The sequence below is a fragment of the Triticum dicoccoides genome, chromosome 5A (genome assembly GCF_002162155.2).
Source record: "Triticum dicoccoides isolate Atlit2015 ecotype Zavitan chromosome 5A, WEW_v2.0, whole genome shotgun sequence".
Taxonomy (NCBI): Eukaryota; Viridiplantae; Streptophyta; class Magnoliopsida; order Poales; family Poaceae; genus Triticum; species Triticum dicoccoides.
This window is the reverse complement of record NC_041388.1, coordinates 518302780-518310699: the sequence shown is the minus strand read 5'-3', so window position 1 is coordinate 518310699 and position 7920 is coordinate 518302780. Positions and strand designations below refer to the sequence as shown.

The window sequence follows — 7920 nt, the reverse complement described above, 5'->3', positions numbered from 1 at the left end:
AGTTGCCATGTTGCTAAATTGCAGTTGCCATGTTGCATAACTGCAGTTGCCATGTTTGACAACTGCAGTTGCCATGTTGCTCAACTGCAGTTGCCATCTCAGGTCAAGTGTCAGATGTCATTTTTGAACAACTACAGTTGTTACCCTGTATATGGTCTGGTCCTACAGTTGGCATGATTTGGAAACTTTAGAAGTTGCCACCTATTAATACTAGGCAGTTGCCATGTAGCACTAAAAAATACATGGCAAAAAAACGGGTAAAGAGAAAGTTGTCATCTGCTTACAAGCACACCAGGGCAGTTGCCATATACCCCTACCAAACACATGGCAGCTGACAGCTTTGAGTATGGGAGAGGAGACGGGCGTGTGGGCGAACTGATAAACGCCCACACACCAGCCCCTCTGCGTGCGTGAAAACTGGCGTGTGAGCGAACTGCTAAACACCCACACACCAGCCCCTCCGCGTGGTGAATGGGCGTGTGGGCGACCGGATGAATGCCCACACACCAGCCAGTCCTACGTGGCATAAAAGATCTGGCAAAACATGTCAAGATTCGTGCAACCACAAACGAATGTTGATCCATGCATGTGGATGAGATGCAAATGCCCACACGTATGAGCGTTATCTTTTTCGTTAAATTTTTATGTCATTACTTTCGGAATATAGACATGCATTTAACAATCCGCTTTTCGTCGTATACTTCTATATACACTGCTAAAAAGCCTCCAACAAACTGCAAACAACCGATTGTACAATCTGGTTGCATGTAGGCAATTCAACACATGCTTGATGGACGGAGAGGACCTATATCATGGACGGACTCTCCACCTGATTTTCTTCTACTTGTGGTGGTTGATGGTGTAACCCTGCTAGCAAGCTAAGAAATCTCATGTCTGCTAACTCAAAGAAGTGAGTTAAGCTAAAACCGCAGAGAAGCAGCACGACTAGGCGTGGTTAATTACCGAGTTGCAAAGCCGGCCGCTCTTGCCGTCAAAAAACTCAAATGAGCGCGACGCGTCAACTAATTAATTATGATGGAGAGCCATATGCATCATGGTTGACAATGGTTAGCGATTAGCGTGTGAGGCTGCAGGTATATTTTTCTCCGTAGCAAAAGATGGGCGCACGTCGGTCGCTGGCCGCGCGCGGCACTTGGCCACTTGGGAAGGATAGCCACATGCTCGAAGCGAAGCTAGACCAGACCACACATGCATTCTCGCGCAATCTCCCCCTCCTGCGCCCGGAGAAGCTTCCGCGCGCGGCCGTGATACTTCGCCTAGTGTCTTTCTTTCTCAGCTGGTTCGATAGCTTGTCAGCGTGTACGTAGCAGTAGTACTCCCTTCATTTTTAATTATCAGCTTTGCTAAAGTCAAACTTTATAACCTTTCCTCAAGTTTGTAGAAAAATACACGGTTTGCTAAAGCACATCTAGATGTGTCATAAGTTTTGCATATCTACATTCTGTGTCATTGAATTTACATGAAGATTCATGCAGATATTTTTCTTTTTTCTTTTCCTTTCTCTTTTTCCTTATGTTTGATCCAGACACTTAGATGTGCTCTAGATAGACCGAAAAATATATTAGCATATACACCATCAAATCAATACCATCAGATTTATCATTGAATATATTTTGATATCATATAGATTTGTTATTGTAAATGTTCACATTGTCTTCTACAAACTTGGTCAAACTTTACATAAACTTCGACGATGTACTCCATGAAAATCACAAGTTGCGGAATGAAAGACCATGGAAAATAAGATTGCGATCGAATAAGAGAAGGGAAACCTACCTACACTTTCATTGCTACTACGTGCAAGTGCAAAGTCTTCTCCCCTGATGTGCTAGCTAGTAGGTTGACGGAGACATGTCTGTGCCTTGCGTAGAACGCCGATCGACGGGTCACGGGTGGGTGCCCGGTGGACTTGGCATGCAGATTCCTGGTTGATGCCGTCAAACGCCATTACAGGTGCGAGGGCGTGTGGGGCCTACGTGACCCCGCGTGGACTCGTCGTCACTTGCGACATATAGAGGTGTCCGAAGTAACTCTATATACATGTATCACATTCCCACCCTCGGCCCCTATTGAAGCACAAACACCAAAAGACCTAGAGAGAAAGGCCTAGAGAGAAAGAGGCGCCCTGTGCTTGAGCTAGCGTGATCGAGAGAGAGAGAGAGAGAGTGATCGAGCGAGAGGGAGAGATGGAGTCGTTGGCGGTGACGACGGCGGTGAGCCTGGCTAGCACGGCTCTGGACAGCATGCTGGGCTGGGCGGCGACGGCCATGACGGACAGGGGGGCTCTCATTCCGGGCATTCGCGATGATGTGGAGTCCATCCGCAAAGACCTGGAGATTGTTAGAGAATATTGCTCCGTGTAATCTTCAACTCCTTTCCCTCACGTATTCTACTCAAACTCTTTGTAATCTTCCTTGTACGCCAAGGCTACATCAATATATATACAGACCGCGGCTCCCCTCGAGGGAGTAGGAACGCTTATCATCTTACATGGTAATCAGAGCCACCTCTTCCCATACATCTAGCACAAAATCAAAACCCTAAACCACATACCATCGTCTCCATGGCCCCCTCAGCCGGCGTCGCTCTTAACCTTGGATCGCCGCCGTCAGAGAAGCTCGCAAGAGGAAATTTCATCCTCTGAAAGACGCATGTCCTCCCAGCCCTGCGAGGTGCGCAGGTTACTGGGCTCCTGGATAACTTCGACGCCGCTCCGCCGAGGATGGTGGAGGTCACGAAGGCAGACAAAACTACGGCGAGCCGAATCCTCTGTACGGGCCCTGGATCACCAAAGATCAACAGATCTTATCATATCTACTCAATTCCATGTCTCCAGAAATCCTTGCACAAGTCGTCGGGAAGGACTCCACCTACGAGCTCTGGACGACGGTGACAAATCTCTTCGCCTCGCAATCGCAGTCCCGGATCACCAATCTGAGGATCGCAATCACTAACACCAAGAAGGGCACCATGTCGAGCTCGGCGTATATGGCGAAGATGAAGAGCCTTGGGGACGAACTTGCTGCTGCTGGGCGCCCCGTCTCTGACCCGGAGATGGTGGACTACATCCTGGCAGGACTCAATCGCGACTACGACTCCGTGGTGGCGGCGATCGGCGCTGTCAAGAACACCATCACCGCTGACGATCTTTTTGCTCAGATCTCCGCTTTTGATCAGAGGATGGAGATGCTGGGTGATTCATCCTCAGGAGGATTTCATTCATCGGCCAACGCAGTCTACAGAGGCCGTGGCCAGTCCCGCGGCAGACCCCGTGGGCAAGGAGGAAGGGGCGCGGCCGTGGTGATCGCGGTGACCGCGGTGACCACCAGCCCTCTCCTGCAAACAGAAGCGGCGGATTCAGAGGACGCCCTCGACAACAACAGCAGCATCAGGTGCGTGAACAACAGCACGACTACCCTGAATGTCAGATATGCTACAAGCACCATCCAGGAGGCGCACGTGTTTGCTGGTGGCGCTATGAAGAGAACGATCAGGAAGAGAAGGAGGCGCATGCTGTCTCCTATGGCGTAGATACAAACTGGTACGCCGACAGTGCAGCAACAAATCACATCATAGGTGAACTTGAGAAGTTGACAACACGGGAGAAGTACAACGGAGGTGACCAAATTCGCACGGCAAGCGGTTCTGGTATGAATATCACTCACATTGGTAGTTCAATTGTTAAAAACCCCATGAAAAATTTGCACTTGAAAGATGTCTTTCATGTCCCTCAAACATGAAAAAATCTTGTTTCCGTTCATCGTTTCATCCTTGATAACAATGTTCTCATAGAATTCTACCCTTATTTTTTCTTGGTTAAGGATTTGAGAACAAGGAGAATCATTGTTAGAGGACAGTGCGTGGGAGGCCTCTACCCACTCATATCATCGTCATCATCTTCATGGTCCAACAAACAAGCCAACATTGTCACCAAGCCATCATCATCAAGGTGGCATAGTCGTTTAGGTCATCCATCTTTAGTCACAGCTAAATACGTTCTTAGCAAAAATAAACTCTCTTATGAGAATAGTGTTGAGTTAGTTTGTGATCCGTGTCAACAAGCAAAAAGTCATCAATTACCTTATCCCATCTCTACTAGTGTGTCTACTGCTCCCCTACAACTTATATTTTCCGATGTATGGGGGCCAGCCCCTACTTCAGTTGGGAGATTTTCCTATTATGTAAGCTTTATTGATGACTATAGTAAATTTACTTGGATTTATTTGTTAAAGAAACGGTCTGATGTCTTCCAAGTCTTTATCAATTTCCAAAATCTTGTTGAACGCAAACTGAACTCTAAAATCATTGCTATGCAAAGTACTGGGGTGGTGAGTATGAAAAACTGAATTCTTTCTTCCAAAACCTTGGCATATCACATCATGTTTCTTGTCCTCATGCTCACCAACAAAACGGATCTGCTGAAAGAAAGCATCGTCACATAGTTGATATGGGGCTTGCATTGCTCGCAAATCATCCATGCCACTTAAATTTTGGGATGAAGCATTCTTAATTACTACATATCTTATCAATTTGCTTCCAAGCAAAGTTATCAAATTTGAAACTCCTATTACACGACTCCTTGGTGCCACACCAAACTACACATCTCTTTGTGTTTTCATTTGTGCATGTTGGCCCAAGCTTAGACCCTACAATACACGCAAACTTGCTTTCCGCTCAAAAAAGTGTGTCTTTTTAGGGTATAGTCCCATGCATAAAGGGGTCAAATGTCTTGATGTTCTTAGTGGTAGGGTCTACATATCCCGAGATGTTGTTTTTGACGAGTCCGTGTTTCCGTTTGCATCACTTCATCCAAATGCCGGTGCACTTCTTCGCAAGGAGATTCTTCTTCTTCCTTCACATCTTCGGTCTTTTGATCATGGGGGCGACAATTGTACTAATCAAAGTGATGATATTTCTACTGGTACTTGCTCTTCTCTGTTGCCTGTGCAGGTCTCTGGAGAAAACAGGGCTCAAAACGATCAAAATCCTGAAAATATAGCTCAAATTGACCCTATATTGCATGTTGAGGAAGAAGACGAACCTGGCACGGACAACGAAGGTGATCCGGCGGCGCCTGGAACTCCTGTGCGTGTGCAGACCTCAGATCGCGCGAGCAGATCCGCCTTGGATCACGCCTCTGTCAGCTGCGGCAACGAATCAAGGGAGGGCCACTCCCGCGCCGCCACCTCAGCAACAGGCGGGACCAGCAGCGGGGCCGGATTCCCCTCTCCCCGCATGCGCCTGCAACCGCGGTCGTGCAGCGGATCTGCTGTGCCGACCCGGGCGGTTGGCCCTCGTGTGCGTACCGGGGAGGCGGCCACACTAGCGGCTGCAGGATCATCTGCGCAGGAGGCGCCAGATTCCCCTGTGTCAGCGCATGCAGACTCGTCAGGATCTTCTGTGGCCAGTATTCCTGAGGTCCAGCCAGCAGCTTCTTCACGGTTATGACACGTCTACAGAAAGGTATACGGAATACTAAAATACGAAAAGATGGAACTATACCATATGGAATGTTGTGTATTTCAGGAGAACCAACAACGTTGAGTAGTGCACTTGACGATCCTAAGTGGAAGAAGGCAATGAATGAGGAATATTCTGCACTTATGAGGAACAAAACCTGGCATCTTGTACCAAACCAAAAAGGCAAAAATATCATTGATTGCAAATGGGTGTACAGAATTAAAAAGAAGGCAGATGGCTCCATTGACAGGTATAAGGCACGTCTAGTTGCAAAGGGCTTTAAGCAACGTTATGGTATTGATTATGAAGACACTTTTAGTCCTGTTATGAGAGCTGCAACTATCAGACTTGTGCTAGCCATTGCTGTATCTAAGGGTTGGAGCCTAAGACAGCTAGATGTACAGAACGCGTTTTTGCATGGTGTTCTGGAAGAGGAAGTGTTTATGAGACAACCACCTGGATATGAGGATAAAAAGTCACCACAGTATGTTTGCAAGCTTGACAAGACACTCTATGGTCTAAAACAAGCACCCAGAGCATGGTACTCCAGATTAAGCTTACAATTGAAATATCTTGGTTTCATTGCCTCTAAAGCTGACATGTCATTGTTTATTTATAACAAGACTGGAGTAGTCATCTTTGTGCTTATATATGTTGACGATATCATAGTTGCAAGTTCTTCACAAAATGCTACTAATGCACTTCTGCATGACTTGAGCTCAGAGTTTGCCTTGAAGGACCTAGGTGACTTGCATTTCTTCCTCGGGATTGAAGTCAGAAAGACTCAAGATGGTATTGTGTTAAATTAGGAGAAATATATCATTGAGCTTTTGTCTCGCATGGGAATGAAGAATTGCAAGCCAGTACCTACACCTTTATCTTCCTCAGAAAAACTCTCAGCATATGAAGGTGAGCCACTTCAAGAAGAAGAGAGTATAAGGTATAGAAGTACTGTGGGAGCATTACAATATCTAACTCTCACACGTCCACATATCTCATTTGCTGTTAATAAGGTTTGTCAATATCTGCATGCTCCCACTTCTGCACATTGGTCAGCTATCAAGAGAATTGTAAGATATGTAAAGCATACTATGGGAACAGGACTTCATTTCAAACGTTCTGGCTCCTCTCTTGTGAGTGCATTCTCTGATGCTGACTGGGCAGGATGCAGTGATGATAGAAGATCAACTGGAGGCTTTGCAGTGTTCTTCGGGTCCAATCTTATTTCTTGGAGTGCTAGAAAGCAAGCAACTGTGTCACGATCAAGCACAGAAACTGAATACAAGTCCTTGGCGAATGCAACTGCTGAAATCATTTGGGTCGAATCACTTCTTGAGGAATTGGGGATCAAGAAAAATCGTATCTCATGTTTATGGTGTGATAACTTGGGAGCAACATACTTGTCCGCAAACCCTGCATTTCATGCAAGGACAAAGCACATAGAAATTGATTTTCACTTCGTGCGAGAAAGGGTTGCAGCAAAGAAACTTGAAATACGGTTTATTCCCTTTAAGAATCAAGTGGCAGACGGCTTTACAAAGGCTTTACCAGCAAGACCATTTGAGGAGTTTAAGAGTAATCTTAATCTAGGATAGTTAAGATTAAGGAAGGGTGTTAGAGAATATTGCTCCGTGTAATCTCCAACTCCTTTTCCTCACGTATTCTACTCAAACTCCTTGTAATCTTCCTTGTACGCCAAGGCTACATCAATATATATACAGACCGCGGCTCCCCTCAAGAGAGTAGGAACGCTTATCATCTTACAGAGATGATTCACTCCTCCCTCAGGGCGTACGCGGCAAGCGGCGGCTAGAGCAAGCCCAGCCCCGTGCAGACCACATGGGTGAGGCAACTGCGCGAACTCGCCGAAGACATCGAGGACTGCCACCTCGACTTCACTATTCTCCGGGGGGTCGACCTCGCCGCCCGCTACCGCGTCGCCAAGCGCGTCCGGCACCTCCAGGACATGGTCAAGGACCCCCACAAGCGCCGCGCCTTCGCCGCCGACCATGGCCTTCCGGCGCAAGAGCCGCACGAGGATGACGACGAATACCTGCGTCGTCCCGTTCTCCCGGATGAGCGGCGCCAGGGCCAGATCATCGGCCGGGACGACGACAAGAAAGCCCTGGCCAAGCTGGTCCGGAAAGGTGCGAGCAGGGTGGTGTGGGTGTGGGGCACGGCCGGTGTGGGCAAGTCGTCCCTGGCGAGGATGCTATACGAGGACCCGGACGTCGTCCGTCGCTTCGACTGCCGCGCCTGGGTGACCGTGCCGCACAGGCTGGAGAGCCCCGCCGAGTTCGGGCGGCTGCTCGAGAAGCAGCTCGGCGTGGGCGTCGACGACCGTGGTGGCGTCTCTGCGTGGCTCCGGGAGAAGGGGTGCCTCATCGTGGTGGACGATGTGTCATCGCGCCAGGAATGGGAGCTCATATCGCGGTGCCT

The 7920-nt window shown here is 48.1% G+C and overlaps 1 pseudogene; it reads left to right on the top strand.

Moving 5' to 3' along the window:
• The first annotated feature begins 7420 nt into the window (after positions 1-7420).
• The window catches only part of LOC119299847, a 3635-nt pseudogene continuing 3135 nt past the window's right edge, over positions 7421-7920 (top strand).